Below are 18112 nucleotides of genomic sequence, written 5' to 3' on the forward strand. Positions count from 1 at the left end.
TGGAGTCCTGGTTGTCCTGGAACTCACACTGTAGACCATGCTGGCCTCGAACTCACGGAGATCTGCTTGCCTGTGCCTCCCGAGTCCTGATATTAAAGGCATGCACCACCACCGATCCTCTAGTTTTAAACTTTTAGATAAGTATATTAAGTTGAAGAACCAATATGTGGTGGTTTTAATGAGAATAGGTTCATATATTTGAATATTTGGTCCCCAGTTTGTGGAACTGTTTGAGAAGGTCTTGTAGGAGGAGCTGTGGCACTGGGGACAAACTGTGAGGTTTCATATGCCCATGCCATTGCCTGTTTGTTATCTCTCTGTATCTTGTCCTTGTGGGTCAGAATGTGAGCTCCGAGCTACTGCTCCAGCTCCAGCTCCATCGCTGCCTTCTGCCATCCTTCACCATTATGGTCATAGACTCACACTCTGAAAGTGTGAACTGGTGTTTTTCCTATGATTTGCCTTGGTCAGGGTATCTTAGCACAGCAATATTAAAGTAGCAAAAATATGATTGAAGTTAAGAAACTAGTAAGGAGCCATGGAGGGGGCAGGTTTTAAGGGAGAGGAAATAGAATGCAGGTGGCATGAACAGAAAAGGAGAGTAATGGACTAGAAGGAATACATGGGGGGGGACAGAGGGAGGGAGGGAATATGGGAGGGGTCCCTAACACCAAAGACCATATGGAAAACTACTATTATAAGCTTTCTAAAATATGTACATATACAAAAGGGGTTTAAAAGAGTAACCCTATACATGGGGGGATAATGCCTCTTCCAGGCACCACAGGCTATCAAATATAAAGCCCAGGGCCAGGTACAAGTTAACTCTTCTTTTGTTGTTGGTCAGTGGGTCCCATAAACTGCCTCCCAGTTTTTGTTGCTCTTGGTTACCCTCTGGAACTTGATTATAAGACCTCATTGCTCAAGACACCACATAGCTGAATCATCGGACATAAAAAAAAAAAAAAAAAAATCAAACTGGTATTGACTTGGAAGATTCATCCCTATTTGTTAGCTTTCATAGCGCTGGAAGGTTCTAATGTATATGACAAGGGAAAGAAAAGTAATTAACAATCTTACCAAGCTGTGAGTTTTGTGAGATACAGTAATGGAAAGATGTGCCCACTGGTGCAATAGTGGCACAAACATTAAGGGATAACCAATTACTTTCTGACTGAATTAAAAGCCTACTCCACAATATGAAACGTGTGCCTTGTAGCATCAGCTGAGCCAAAGAACTGTAGCTGGCTAGGTCATAGGTCATAGGTCATAGGGATGAGTCTAATGCTATTCTGCTAAATGGACATGATACCAAACTGCTTCCTAGTTCTTCTATTTACAGGTATAGACTGGTACATCTCTTAACTCTCATCAGAGAAGATGGGGAGTAATACAGAAACTGACAACTGGTCAACCTGCAGAGAACTAGAGACTCTGGAATGTTCAACTATGAGTGGGACATCTATCTCACACCTCCTCCTCCTCACAAGGATCAGGGGTCACCATGGAAGAGGAAGTCTGTAACATTTGTAAGAATCAGAGGTAGTGGACATCTACTCCAAAACAGTATTTGCCAGACATGAAGGCAGCAGATTTGCATACATAAATTCACAGCATGCACAAGACAAAGCCAAGCCAAATCTCAGCATGGATGGGGGAAAGGCTCATGAAGTCTCACTCCTAGCTGAAGAGTTATTGGCAATTGATGACTGCTAGGGGAGGGTCTGCTTTATTCAAAGATCCACGCTCCAATGAATGTTCCCACACCCATGCATATACAAACACTAAGTGGACTCAGGGAGTTTGAAGCACATGAAGTTAAGAGTGGAAAATGGTGCTAATAATTAGATAGTGTGGTGGTTTGAATAGGAATGCACCTCCCCCCAGACTTATGTATTTGAATGTTTGGCCCATAGGGCGTGGCGCTATCAGAAGGTGTGGCCTTCTTGGAGGAAGTGTGCTGGTTTACCTATTCTCCCTTTCATCTCCCATAATTGTCATTTTTGTCAACTCTCCTATAGCTGAATAGTGCATGGAATTGAAATATGCTTCCAAATTATTTTATCTATCTCTCTGACTTTTTTGATTCTGTCTAGATTAGTAGCCAAAATGCTTTTCCATCTCTCATGACAAGGTAAAAATCACAAGATAAGTTCTCACACCAAAGGTAAGTTCTTACGGGCTTATCCCTAGTTTTCCAGTTTCACCGAGTACTTCTTTGAGAGGCTAGGCTGTTATAACTGTACACACACAATCAGATCCCAGAAGTTCCACTTTTATATCACTAAAGATGCTTATCTGGGCATGGTGACACATGCTTGTAATCCCAGGGCTCAGCTGGTGCATGAAGGAAGATCAGTAGTCAAGGATCATCTTTATCTGCATAGTGAGTTCTAGCCCAGCCTTCACTATCCCAAAACACAAACAAACAAAAAATATTATATATGGCAAAATATTTCTACAAGTACCTAAGCTCAGCTGCAGACAAAAAAAAAATAATCCAAAAACAAAAATACTACCTTGAAGGTCTTCAAATTCTGTTTCTCTCTACAAATCACAAAGACATGGAGGGATGCTCCCTCTGAAGGGAGGAATGCTGTCTGCTGGAAGTAATAGTAGTGACTGACATTCTGATTTTCTTTAAAGTGGCTACAGAGAAACAAGGTTGACCATTCTGTGTGGTAAAACAATTGGTAAAGGCAATTTCTCAAAACTTTTGACTATTGCCAGCATCGCTGAAATGAAAGCACAGCTGCTAAGCTTATCTCTTTGAAGGACAGTGGTGGTGGCTTAATTTTTAATGACTCCTTTTGACGAACTCAGATCAGATGCTATCCCTTTGTAAGGTTTTCTTTGATCCATTTTGTCAAAATCCATTGTTCTCAGCTCTCCATTTCCATAGATATGCCTCTGTTGAATAATTGTCACTCCACTTCTTATTGTCATTGGGTATTTAGAAGTTAAATTGCACCTGATGGGATAAGCCTTTAATCTTAACTAAACAAGACGCTAAGCAGGGGAGCTCACAGATTCAAGGTAACCCTGGGTTATAGAGTCAGTTCAGTGCCTGACTGGATAATTTTCTGAGTTCATGTTTCAAATGAAAAGTTTTTTTTTTTAATGAGTTTAGTGGTACACACATTTAATCTTAGCTTTTGAGAGGCAGAGACAGGAGGATCTCTGAGTTCAAGGTCAGTCTCAGTTTCAGGTCAGCCAAGGCTACATATCTCAAAAACTGTGAAGTAAATCCACAGAGAACACACACAAATGCTCTTAGAGCCAAATAGAAAGTCTATATTGTGGGATTAAAGGTGTGTACTAAGGACCTGTCTGTATTCCAACTGGATCAGACAGACCTAGAAAGTCTTTGGATGTGGTCAGAGCAGCCATATTGCTGGATTAAAATTCCTCTATAGATGTGGGAGGGACCAGACCATTGTGGGTAGTGCCAACCCTAGGCAGGTGGTTTTAGAGTATATGAGAAAGCGGTTTGAACAAACCCCGAGGAACAGGCAGCAAGCGGTGTTCCCTCTATGGCCTCTACTTCAGTCCTTGACTCCAGGTTCCTGCCTTGAATTTTGCCCTGACTTCACTCAGTGATGGAGAGTGGGCACGAGTGCTAAGATGAAATCAATCTTTTTCGTCTCATAATTGCTTTTGATATAAAACCTGATTAAGACAGTTGAACTAAAAAACCTGCTGAGCTATGATTTTAACTCCAACAAGAGTTGACAGTCTATGTCACATGATCTTTAAAACTAGCTATGGATCTGTAGCAGCTGAGAAGCTAGGCTTTCAAAACATAACTCATGGGTTTTTTTTTGTTTTGTTTTGTTTTGCTTTGTTTTTTATAGGCAGGGTCTTCCTATCAACCCGGCAGGCTTTAATTCAATCCCTGCTCCAGCTCTCAGAATCCTCAAACAACAGGATTGCTCTATCATGCCTGGCATGGACTGTTTTCTTCTTTAACATGTCTATACTGCCAGGGGCAGCTTTGTATTTCTGCTCAGCTCAAACTACTTTGGCTCCACAAACTTAGGCCTTCTCAGGCCTTCTTCTTATACTTCCTCCCTCTTCACAAAGACTTCTCCACAATCACCCTGGAACCTTATTGTTCTTGGCTTCTCATGAACCAGATATGGATCTATGGTCACGGTCGCCTAGACACCCACCTGGCCTGGCTCTCTCAGTCAACCAGGTTTCTGATGAGGTTTCTCAAAATGTGGCTAGCTATGAGCTCAATCCCCCTACCTCCCTCCTCTTGACCCTAATTGATATAATTAATATAATTGATAGCCTGCACAGCTGCAGCCAAAATCAATCCCTTCTCACCTCCTCACCCCACGCCCTACATCCTGCTTTTAAAGTATATAAGCAGCCTAAGAAAATAAAATTTTGTCAGTTTGATCAGATTCCTTGACTTGCTGTCCGTTCTTTGCGTCTCTTGTCCCCCATTCTCTCCCTAGGGGTCCGAGGGTCTCAGTTGATTGTCCGGCAGGCCCGGACACTGTACCACCTATACAAGGTAGAGTTGACTGAAAGGTGAGAACCTCAACTGAGAAAATGCCTCCATAAGGTCTGGCTATGGGGGCTGGAGAGATGGCTCAAGGGTTAAGAGCACTGGCTGCTCTCCCAAAGGTCTTGAGTTCAATTCCCAGCAACCACATGGTGGTTCACAACCATCTATGATGAGATCTGGTGTCCTCTTCTGGCATGCAGCAGAACACTGTATATATGATAAATAAATAAATCTTTTTAAAAAGATCTGGCTGTGGGGCATTTTTACATATTAGTATTGATGAGGGAGGGCCCTGCCCATTATGAGTAGTACCATCCCTGAGCTGGTGGTCCTAGGTTTTGTAAGAAAGCAGGCTGAGCAAGCCATTGGAAGAAAGTCAGTAAGCATCACCCTTCCATGCCTTTATATCAGCTCCTGCCTCCAGGTTCCTGCTCTGTTTAAGTTCCTGTCCTGATTTTCTTCCATGATGAACAGTGATATGGAAGTGTAAGCAAAAAAACAAAAAAACAAAAAAAAACAAAAACCCTTTCCTCCCCAACTTGCTTCTGGGTCACAGTGTCTCTTCACAGCAATTGTCTTAAAAAAACAAAGCAAAGCTAAACAAAACAAAAGAATCACCCAGGAAACAATTAAGTGCTTCAGGGACATCTGTGAGGCATTTCCAGAGGTAATTACATTTTATAGACTTTGACCTATGGGATGATGTAATCTACTGATAGAGTCAACATCTGAATAGAGATTATTGGGAAATGGTAGGACTGTGGAAGGTGAGGGCTATGGAGGAAATAGGTCACTGGGACATACCCTGCTCCTTTCCTTCTGGATATCCTGTCATATCCTCCCCCCACCCCCCACAATGGGCTGATAACTCCATGAAGAAAATAAATCTGTCCTCTTTTGTCTCTGCCAGGTATTTGGTCACAGTGACAAGACTGATTCACATACAAACTCTTGTATAAATATCACCTGCTGTTTTTGAGGACTGAGATGAACCAAGGATCTATAAGCCTAAAGTGTATTTTTGTTGAATGTGACTATTAAGATAAAATGTAGTGATGGAAAAAATCCATTGCCATAACAAATGCATTCTCCACTAAAATCAGAATTCATCTTTAGGATTGCATGAGCTGAACTATATATTTGCTTTACTGATAAATGCAAGAACAAGAACGCAAGCTATTTTCCAAGACTCTGATAGCCAGTGTTTCTGTAATAACATGCCCATAGCTGTATTGAAACATATTATAGAATTGAAGGCAGGAGCCAAATGTTTCTTAACAAGACCTCAGCTGATCAGAGGATCGTGGCTCATGTAGCTGAAAGAATTAAAGCTGCTTAATGCTTGAAAGGGTTTTTTATTCATACATTCTTTTAGCATAATTAGTAAAGTGGCTTCTTCTCAGTTGGGTTTTTTTCCTTTTTTATGTTCTGCCTCAATATATGTTTATGAGCCACGTGCATGGCTGGTGCCTACAGAGACCAGAAGAGAGTGGCTGGTCCTCTGGAGCTGAAGTTGTGGACAGTTGTAAGCTGGCAGGTAGGTGCTGAGAATCAATCCCAAGGATTTGGGGCCCTCTGCAAGAGCAGCAGGTACTCTTAGCTACTGACCCATCACTGTACCCCTTGATAGTTTATTTTAAAGTATTCTGGACACAGATCACCAGAGGACCTAGGAAATCTCAGCTTCTTTATACAACAGTGACAGAAACTGTGTGAGAGAGATCACAATTTTCAACAAGCGAAAATAAATAGTCTTCAGTTTTTGAAAGTCAGTAGAAAGACTGGTTACATTGACAGAAATCTGTTGTAAAACATAACATGAAATTTAAAATTCAAACCCAGAAGCAGAAAGACTCAAATGGTATATACTCACTTATATCTGCATACTAGCCCAAGGGGCATGTCCCACGAAAGCCTTCACTTACCAGGAAACTGGGACAGAGGGGAAGGCATCCTATTGGGACTCTAAATGAGAGACGCATGGGAGAATAGCAAAATAAAAGGATACAGAGGGTCTTAGAAATCTACAAGTAGAACAATATGATAGGCAGATTTGGGCCCGGGGGTCCCGCTCAAACTAAGGCACCAGCCAAGGACAATACAGGAGGTAAACTTTAAACCCCTTCCCTGATCTAGCCAATGGTCAGAATAGTCTCCACAGTTGAGTGGAGAGTGGGATATGACTTTCTCACGTACTATGGTGCCTCACATTTGACCATGTCCCCTGGAGGGGGAGACCTGGTGGCACTCAGAGGAAGGACAGCAGGTTACCGAGAAGAGACTTGATACCCTATGAGCATATACAGGGGGAGGTAATCCCCCTCAGGAACAGTCATAGGGGAGGGGAATAATGGGAAAATGGGAAGGAGGGAAGAATGGGAGGATACAAGGGATGGGATAACCATTGAGATGTAACAAGAATAAATTAATAAAAAAATTTTTGGATGTTTTAAAGAGAAAAAAAAAGAAATTTAAAATTCAAAGGATGTCTTTGAATTTAACAAAGGAATCTGGTTGGGGGGGATGCAGTTGCTGGGAACTTAGATCCACATAACTACAGTCAGAAAATCATAATATTGATCCTTTGACATTTGGTCAGCTGTGTTACTGTTGTGGAACAGCTACTATTTGAGGGACTTAAAAGGTTCCCTTCATGCTGAAAACTGAACCAAAAAAAAAGAAAAAACCAAACAAACAAAAAAAATGAAGTTAATGTGAAGAGCTACACCACATTCCCAGAGTAAGTACAGATGATGACTCATAAGATGATATCTGGGCTCGGTTATAGTTCATTGAGTGTTAATTTCTGATTATTCGGATGATTTTCACCAGAACTTTTCACTGGCACACAAGCAAATGAGCTGAGTTTAGATGCCTGGCTCCCACGTAAAAGCAGGTGTGGCAGGACTTGTCTGTCACTCCAGCATTGGAGAGTAACAAGAGGCCAGGTTAGCTTTAGCTGCCAACATGACTCATCTGAGAGCCATCTGAGAAAATAGTCTCAATGAAGAGATTACCCTGATTAGACTGGACTCTGGGCACATGGTAAGGGATTGTTAGTTGATGGCAAAGGGCCCAGAGCACTTTGGATGGCACCATTCCCTAAGCAGGTGGGCTGGCCAATAAGAACGCTAGCTAAACATGAATGAAGGAACCATATTCCTTCATCAGTTCTGCTTCAAGTGTCTGTTTGAGCTCCTGCTCTGCCTTCCCTTAATGATGCTTAGCTTGTAAGCTAAGATAAACCCTTTCCTGCCTTAAGCTGATTTTGCTCAGAGTATTTTATCATAGCAACAGATAGTAGATTAGCAGACAGAGACAGGCAGATCCCTGAGCTCATCCTGCCTAGGTGAATAAGTGCGCCCCAGGTTCATCAAGAAACACTGCCTCAAAACTAAGTTGGAGTGAGGGAGAGGGAGACACCTGGCATCAACATCTGGTTTCCATATACAGGTGTACACACACACACACACACACACACACACACACACACACACACACACACACACACACACACACACACACACACATACACCAGAATCACTTGTGAAAGTCAACACTCAGATGGAAGGGAACGGCACATCATTCCAAGAAAATGCTAAGATCCAAGATATTGATGCATACAGGAAAAAGGAATGGTGGACTTTCATTTTAAAGAATACTCATTAGTGTGATCACACTTTTTCCCATTATAAATTGTATGAAGTAATATTTGTAACATGCTGCAAAACTCTGGTGCCCCATATTTGACTACGTCCCCTGGATGCGGAGGCCTGGTGGCACTCAGAGGAAGGATAGCAGGCTACCAAGAAGAGACTTGATACCCTATGAGCATATACAGGGGGAGGAGGTCCCCCTCAGTCACAGTCATAGGGGAAGGAAGTAAGGGGAAAATGGGATGGAGGGAGGAATGGGAGGATACAAGGGATGGGATAACAGTTGAGATGTAATATGAATAAATTAATAAAATATATTTTAAAAAGAAATATGCTGCAAAAGACTCATAAAAGCAGGCAAGATAAAGCACACACAAAAAATTTTTTTTTCGAGACAGGGATTCTCTCTGTATCCTTGGCTGTCCTGGACTCCTTTTGTAGACAAGGCTGGCCTAGAACTCACAGAGATCTACCTGCCTCTGCCTCCCGAGTGCTGTGATTACAGGAGTATGCCACCACATCCAGCTACATTCACAACTCTTATCATAAAAAATGCCACGAAAGAGTCATAAAATATTTCAGAGTTAGGTCATATTCCAATCTTATGTCAGGAAAACTTGTTTTTAATTACTCCACTAGAAAAATTTGCCAGCCAGTGGTGACACATGCCTTTGATCCCAGCACCTGGGAGGCAGAGGTAAGCAGATCTCTGTGAGCTTGAGGCTCACCTGGTCTGGTCCACAGAGCAAGTTCCAGGTCAGCTAGGGCTATACAGAGAAAACCTGTTTCAAAAATCAAAAAAGAAAAAGAAAAATTATACTATGTAAGTAAACAAAAAAGAAGTGAAAACTGAACTAGTTTGAAAAAAAAGTATTAGTTTGCTATTCAGAGAAAAACAATATAGAGATTTTTGCTTATACACTTTTAGACATATATATTATATATACTGTAACTTTACCACTCACCTCCCCATTACTATGTGGGCATTTTTCCATGTTAATATATTTACATGCCATCATTTTAATAGTATCATAGTATTTCATTTATGGCTATATTATAATTTACTTAACCAATTTTGCACTGACAGATGCTTAAATTATTTATTAAAAATCACTCTACTAAACAGTATACTATCCTTGCTACATCTACAATGATGTTATAAAGTGTTCAAGTTATGTTAGTCCTCCAGGGCTAACATCATTTACTGTTGGAAAAAAGACTCTAAGCCTTCCAGACCCTTCTCTAAGAGGGCTCAGGCTCCAACCCCAGAACCCCATCCCACACCCCTCTTCATCTCAGCTATGTCCCTGAGTGCTGGTTGCCTTTTTCTGTGATCAGATAAGCCCACAGTCCTGTTCCTGTCACAGAGTTCCTTTCCATTTGGCTAACCTCGCCACTATCCAGGCTTCTGCCCAAGAGCTCTCTCTCTGGCAAAGCTTGCCCTGACCACTTACCTTGTCACCATTTCAGTTACTTCATTTCATACTGTCTGAAATGATTCTTTCTCTCCCTTCACACCCGCCCCCCTCTCTCTCTCACCAGGCTGATGCTCTTAAGATCCATGTAACCTGAGCACAGTGCCAGACACATAAAACTCCCTCAAATGTCAGGCAACTCTTCAGAGGCCACATTTGCAGGAAAAAGAAAACAAAAACAAAACTCAACAACAACCTAGGAGTGCCCAGCCTTTTGTACTCCTGAGCAAATTCAATGTCATCAAGGAAACAACTTCTTCCGCAGGGCTTTCACCACCCTCACAGCCTTTCGGCCATTCCGAGATTTTCCTTTGTGGCCTTCCTTTATCATTAACATCTAAAGCATTTCTTTCTCCGCAAGGAGATGAAAACTTCTCCAGGGTCAAGATTGTATAAAACTGCCTGCTGTGCTCCCAGGTCCAGCAATAATATCTGCATTGAATAAGCACACACAAAGTACTTTTTGAATAAAAGAAATACAAGTATTCTCTGTGCTGAAAGCACTGGAGTTTAAAAATAAACTATGCAGAATTGAGATGTGTATTTTCTTAACAGCTGGCTCCAGAATTATTGCCAGGAACAGAGGGGTGCCTGGGGGAAACCCCCTGATAAGCCACTTGGAGGAGGAGGGGACCACCTGAAGTTAATGTGAACACCCCAAGGTAATGGGAGGAATGCTCTGGCGGTCTGCCTGACACAGGGAGTCAGAGGTTCGAGGCTATGTGTCAGTTGCATTGCAAGTTAGAGTCCAGTCTGGGCTGCGTGTAATCTTGTCTTTAGAACAAAAAGTAGATTTCATTATAGCATTTTCACACATGTAATACCACTATATTAATCTCTTATTTATAGCCCCATACACACTGCCCACAGGAGAAAACGCCGGCATGACCCGGCCATCAGACAATCCGGCACACTGCATTTCTATAGGAGAAGCATGGCACAACATGCTCCCTGAGTAGCCAAGTCAGAACACTGAACATGGCTCCTTTAATGTGTTTCTTCCAAACAGAGACCCTGGTAGTATGGGCGCTCACTGTTCACCCCGAGGTAAGGTGCCAACCAACTGCCGTTGATAGGCTTCCACTACATGAGTAGTTGTTCATATTCAAGAAGACAGACGCCTATTCCTGAAACCATCTCCAGGGTGGTTCTTCTCAGCGCCCTTTACTGACCCACTGGCGTTGCGCTCTTGTTGGAGGATGCCCTAATAACAAGCACAACAGCAAACCGCTATCCCTTCTCCCACTCCCAGTAAGCCCCTCCTTCCTATTACTGACACCCCTACCCATGCAAAGGCATCCCCTTTTGTGTACATGCCAGTTTTTCAAGTTAAATCTAGATTTTGCATATGATAGAAAGTATACTGTGTTTGTCCCATCCCATTACTGTCATCGGGGTCTTGCTTTGCATTCTCCCCAGCTCCTCTGTCCTCCTGCTTGCCATCAAAAGAATGCAGCTGAGACACAGAAAGCACAGTGTGTAAGATACATAGGATGTATCACAGAGAAAAGTGGAGTACTCTCAAGGTGTGAGCATGGACAGTGGCCAAGGGTACCATTTGTGGATCTACATTTTAGGATTTTCTAGAGCTGACAGTTTTTCCTAAGAGGCATTTTCCTGTCCAAGAGACTGATTGACAAGCCCATTTGGATTAAATCTTATGGAAAGAGACTTATGACACTGTCCTTTATCAAAAGGTCTTGATAGTAAGTTTATATGACTTAAATAGTTACCTATTAATGAACTTTCAGGAAGTTGAGAATGTTATGTCTCCACCCAGAAATATGAGTCAGATCCCATTCTTTTGGCCAGTAGTCAGAACCCTGCAACTTCATTTCCAGGCTTTTTCCAGGCTGCTGGTCATGAGGGAGGAGTCCGCGCTCAGTGGTTGTCAAGCCTGTTTGTGAAAGCATTAGCCGCTTGGTCTCCCTCCCATCCCTCCCTCCACAAAGTTCCCCTTCTGCTTTCATGTCATACATGTTTTTAATCCAGATGCTGCCTATGAGAAAAGGGGAAAATAACTGTGTAAAACTTGTCTTTCTGTGTCTGGCTTATATCACGTAACAGGTTGGTTTTCAGTCTCATACCTTTTCCTGCATGCATGATTTCATTCTTCTTGTTGCTGAATAAAAGACACATGTACACATACCTCATATTTTCTTCATTCATTGTTCTATTGATGGCATTCTAAGCTGGTTCTATGTCTTGGCTATTATCAATAGGGCAGCAATAAACACGGAGGTGTAGTTCTCTTTGTGGTGTGATGATTTCAGATTCCTTTGGATATATACTCAAGAGTGGTATACAACAGTTGTTCAACTTCTGGTTATTTAAGGAACATTCATACTGACTTCTCTTGTGGCCACAGTGGCCACATTCCTACGTGCAGGGTATAATGGTTCCTCTTCCTCCATATCCTAGCCCGTGTCTGTTGGTCTTTGTTTTCTGATGGTAAACCTTCTGACCAGAGTGAGTTGGAATCTGGAAGCAGTTTTAGTTTGTGTTTTCCTGGTGCCTAAGAATGGTTTTCAAATATTTTGTCTTTTAAGAAATGCGTACTTGGTTTATTCATCCACTTATACACCGAATGATCTCAATTTTTTGTCTTTTTTCCCCCAGTTTTTATATATCCTAGATACTAATAGTCTGTCATAGTTGCAAAGGCTTTCTCTCCCATTCTGTAGTTTGTCTTTTCACTCATGATTACTTCCTTTGCTGTACAGAAGGTTTTGTTTTCTCATACAGTTTTATCAGTACTTGCAGTTAACCCCCTGAGCTTTTGCAGCCATTTTAGAAAGTCTTCACCTCTGCCCTTGTTTTGAAGTGCTTTCCTCCAGCAGTTTCAAAGCTTCCGGTCTCATATGGAGGTCTTCAATCCATTCTGAATTCATTTGGGGGCAGGGTTAGAGATAAGGACCTAGTTAGAAAACACTCTGGAGTAAAGTCATCATCTCCATGCCTTTCTCTCAGATCTTCAACCAAGGCGACTCCTGTGTCCTGTGCAAACGGCCTGCTCAGAGTGCTCTGTGTGTGTATGTGTGTGTGTGTGTGTGTGTGTGTGTGTGTGTGTGTGTGTGTGTGTGTGTGTGTGTATGCCCTCACATGAGTGCCAACAGCAAAAGGGCCTGATGTGGTGTGTGTGTGTGTGTGTGTGTGTGTGTGTGTGTGTGTGCGTGCACACACATGAGAGCAAACAGGAAAGGGCCTGAATATGATGTCTAAACCAATATATTGTCAAGTAGGAATAAAGATTTGAGGGTAAGAGCCAGAAGTGGCTTGGAGAGTGCAACTGCCTAGACATTCCTAGAAAGTAACCATAACCTTAGTTTTAGAGTGTTGGCTTCACTTTATCTAGACCTCATAGGACAAAGGGAGAAGAGTTTTGCCTCTGAAAACATCCCTACCTGGAGAGGGCTGACACATCTCACTCCTCACCCAGCTCTTGCCTAATTGCTGATCATTTTCCACCAGTTTAGAATCTAGGACCTGAGATCTAAAAGGATGAGGGAAACAGGAGTCTGAAAGAAAGCCTGGAAGGAGAGACCTTTCTGCCTATTGCTAGACTCCATAAACTCTGTCAAATTGTCTCGTCCTATTTGTTGCTGTTGTTTTGTTTTGGATTTTGTTTTTAAGCGACAATAGGAAGAAGGGAGTAGTGGCTCATTCTTATAATCCCTGTACTCGGGATGCTGAAACAGGAGGATGACCTTGAGTTTTAAAGCTAGCCTGGGCTACAAAGTAAGGTCCTCCCTCTCTCCCTCCCTTCCTTACTTTTCTGTGTGTATGCGTAAGAAAGGTTTTTTGTTTGTTTGTTTTTTGTCTTAAGTTTTTCGAGACAGGGTTTCTCTGTGTAGCCTTAGCTGTCCTAGGCTTGCTTTGTAGACCAGGCAGGTCTCTGTGAGTTCGAGATCCACCTGCCTCTGCCTCATGAATTGGCACGCACTACCAAGTCCAGCTATGAGAGAGATTTAAAGTGGACAGATTCTGTATAAGTAATAACTACACCTCCCTTTACAGTTATAATCAAGTCACACAAAATAAAATCAAAACCGTTTTTTAGTTTTATTTGATGACCTACTTGACACCTGCTGAGAGCATGAACTACATGTTGTTCTCCTCTCCCCACCTGGAGAGCAGGCTGCTTGGTCACATTTGTTTGTTTGTTTGCTTGCTTGCTTTTTATTTTTTGAGACAGGGTCTCTCTGTGAAGCCTTGACTGTCCTGGTCTCACTTTGGAGACCAGGCTGGCCTCGAACTCACAGAGCTACACTTTCCTCTGCCTCTTCTAATGCTGGGATTACATGCAGGGGCCACCATCCATGCCCGGCCCCTGTGTGGCCACTCCTGTGAACAGCTTAGAGGATGACTCATAACTGTAGCAGGGAGAAAATGCACAATTTTTACATCCGCATAATCTTAGAATTCTGGGGAAGGGAGGAAAGAGCTGTCTAGCCAGACACAAATTAGTATTAGAGTTCATATATGGAAAAATCATTAGAGTTCATATATGTAAAATCTATTCCTTTCTTTGCCCGAGACTCGGCAGGCTGAAACTTGATTTGTTACAGTTGTGAACAAATCCGGGTTTCATTTCAGCCAGCAGCTCCTGTTCTCATTAGAATAGCCCGAATTCTTCCAAGACTGGAAGTTTGTACTTTCTGGCTTGTTGCTCTAGTCATGAGTCATCACACAGTGATCTGCTCACTCTAGCTCCACGGTTATCTGACTGGGGAAAGGGTCACCTTTAGTGAGGCGAGTCTCCACTTGTTAAATTCAAAGTACACTTGTTAATCATTAGCTGAGCTAAAAGTGGAGCCTGACCCCATTCCCCATATATACATTATCTCATTTTAAATGAGTGGTCATGAACACACACACACACACACACACACACACACACACACACACACACACACACAACACTCACACATATGCAAACCTTATAAAGAAGAGTGGAGAGACTGTAGGTAGGAAAGAATCAAATGGCCCCTTGAACAGACCTTGTAGAGCCTTTAGGAAGTGCTGTACTATATTACATGACAAAGAGGAATTAGGGCAGCACATGACAACCAGCAGCTGGATCATGCTGCATTAATCAAGCATAATGACAAGGGTCAATAAAATTGAAGAGGGAGGCGAAAGAGAGTCAGAGGGGGAGGCTGTGGGGGATGATCTGAGGCACAAGCCACAGACTTAAAAGGTAAAAAAAAAGAAACCACGGGCCCAAGGATGTAAACACCTCCACCCCTGCTGACGCCTGGGTTTCCCCAAGAAGCCTGGGTCAGCCATCTGACCTCCAGAGCTGTACTTGCGGGTTCTGGAGTGCTAGGGATCACACTCAGGGCGAGCACCCTACCACTGGGCCATATCCTCAGCCCCTCTAAGCTGTAAAACAATGCCTTCATGTTTACTTTAAGCTCTGAAGTTGTAGTGGCTTGTTACATAACAGAGGAAGGACACAGATACTATAGACAATTGTGGTTATTGTTTTTCTGGGGACTGTGAAGGGGAGAGAGTTTGATATTGTCTACCTTTTATAAAATGTCTTTAGTATTTTTATGAAAGATCCTCCTTTAGCCGTGTTCCAAAACCCTTAGAGGAATCCTGAACAAAATATAGCACTGAACCGTGTGTGTGTGTGTGTGTGTGTGTGTGTGTGTGTGTGTGTGTGTGTACATATGTGTGTCTACCCACATGAGTATGTTTTCTCTTTATTAAGAAGTTTCATAGATGGGTGCAGTGGCACATGCCTGTAATCCCAGTATTTGGAGAGGCAGAGGCAGGCAGATCTCTGTGAGTGTGAGGTCTACAAAGCGAATCCAGGATAGCCAAGGTTACATAAAGAAACCCTGTCTCCAAAAAAAAAAAATGGTTTCACCTTTGCCCTGGTGAGGTGGCTCAGCATATTAAGACTTTCGCCTTCAAGCCTAATGGTCCAAATTTGATCCCTGAAACCCACAGACTGAAAGAAGCAAATGGACTCCCAAATGTTGTCCTCTGACCCCCACAAGTATATGTGTGTTCACACATTCACACATATTCATATTAACATACAAAATAAATATATAAATAAATGTAATGAAAATATCTAAATGAATTGTTGCTAGAAATTTTCACTGTGTATTTATGAACTTTTGTTGATCTCTAACTTAAACTGAAAAAAGTGAAATCACTTTTTTTTTTAATATTTAATATACTAAGTAGGGGGTTATGGCCAAAACCAGTGAACATTTAAGCTAACATTTGACAACATCCCAGCTGCTTCTTGATATTTCTAATCTCATTTATTAAAAAAAAGAAAAACCAGTGACTTATAAAAGAGTCGCATAACAAAAAGTATCTGAGTTTATTTTAATCAAGATCTCATGAGCAATGAAAACTCAATTTAACAGAGACGTGTTGAGGCCCCGCAGAATACCAGACACCATCTGGATCCATCTGCCCACGTGGATCTTCTCCACAGAATCCAACAGAGGACAAAGGATGTCATTCCTGGGAAGGACAGAACGCAGCCAAGTCCTCATCCATTTCCTCTTTGTTCACTTCCTTGTGCTTGGTGCCTATGGTGGGATTCTGCTGGGGCCAGGGCACAGATGACAGTGCTGCTGATGGGACAGCAGAGCTGGGATATAGGGATCACTGGAGATGCCAGAAACAGTGGAGCTGCAGTTAATGCTGTTGGCATCCACCGGGTGGGGGTGGGGTGCGGGTGGACTGGGAGGAGAGTGGTCAAGGGAAGTAGAGAATTAGGGCACGGGGTGCTATGAAGATGACCTTGTGGTTTGCAATATGTTGGTTTCCTTACTTTGCATGAGTTTTTGTTTGTTTGTTTGTTTGTTTGTTTTGTTTTGTTAATCCACAGCACGTAGACAGATGGAGGAGGCAAAATAACCACCTTTCCCTTCACTTCTGAATCCCAAGGTCTGGTGCACAAAGTCCCCAGTCCTTCTGCCCACTGTCAGTTTCTGTGTCGTCATTTCCGTTTCCTCTTTGTAGTATGTGCACAGCAGCTTCACTACTGAGCTCCGACTGCCGACTCCGACTGCGGTGCTCCCTCAGCCTGGAGCACACTTCCCCTCTATTTCAAGGTCTTCTATCCTTCAGACTTTAAACCAAGTGAGACGGCACACAAAGGACTTCCCAGGCACGGTCATTGCATCTGCTCTTCTCTTGGCCAGCTTTCTCATCTCACAGTTGTGCGGGTGTGTGTAAACTAGGGTAACTGAACTTTTACCTGCAGCTCCCTTGGGTAAAGTTTCTCCCAATACACCCACTCTTGCCTCTTTGCCCCCTTAGACATGTGCGTAAATCTCTGTCTTATCACTGACTTTATCCTGCCTCAGCGCTATCATTTTCTGTGGCAGACTCTTCTCTCCTGGCTTCTCTTTCAGCTTTTGAGGGTAGACAGTCTCCATATAATATGAGTGCTTTATAAAGGACGGTACTCGTGCCGGTGTGTCAGATAAAGCATGCGCACAGGAAGTGACTGAGCAGCAATTCCTTCTCTGGCTTTTCTCCTACTCTTGCGGTTTTTTTTGTTTTGTTTTGGTTTTGGTTTTGGTTTTTTGTTTGTTTGTTTTGTTGTTGTTGTTTAAACAACCAAAGGTTTTTAAAAGGTTAGACTTTTCCACCTGCCACGAAGTGTGGAAAGTTCGTGGGTGTGTCTCTGACAGAAGTAAGGAAATGTTAATCAAGACTGTTGCTTACTTCTGCTGTTTTTTTGTTTTGTTTTGTTTTTGTTTTTTGTTTTTTTTTTAAGCTTTCACTAATAGCACCTGTTGCTTAATGGAACAGAGTAATGAACCTACAAAAAATGGCTCTAGGATTTCAAGATGTGGCTGGCTGATGTTATGGCTGGAGAGGAAGTGGAAGGAAATAGTTAACTTCCAAGCAGCAAGTGACACCTCTGCCCCTCCCTGATCGAACCCACCTCTGCTTTTCCCTTCTAAAACATGTTTTGGGGTGGGGAGGGAGGTGGAAGAAAGACTTGTTTGACCTGTTGGTACAAATGCTCAGATGAGGCAATGGTGATTCACACCACCATGGAAGCTTTACAGGCGGTTGCTGAAGAGAGTTCAAAGCAGCATTGACGTAAGTGAAAATTAAGGACATTTCACAGAAACTCTTTGATTATTTGAAGAGCAAGGGGGCCTGTCTTAGTCACTTTCTATTGCTGTCAAGAGACACCATGACCAAGACAACCTACAAAAGAAAGCTGTTATTGGGGCCTTGTTTACAGTTTCAGAGAATGAGTGAGACCATGGTAGTCGTGACAAGGAAAGTGGCACAAGGCAGAGAGCACTAGCCCACCCCCAGTGACACGCCTCTTCCAACAGGGTCTCACTTCCTAATCTTACCCAATAGTTCCACCAACTAGGGACCAAGCACTGAAACATATGAGCCTACAGGGGCTGTTCTCATTCAAACCACCACAGGGTTTTATTGATTTGTGCTGGTTCTGT

This window comes from Acomys russatus, chromosome 2 (genome assembly GCF_903995435.1).
Source record: "Acomys russatus chromosome 2, mAcoRus1.1, whole genome shotgun sequence".
NCBI lineage: Eukaryota > Metazoa > Chordata > Mammalia > Rodentia > Muridae > Acomys > Acomys russatus.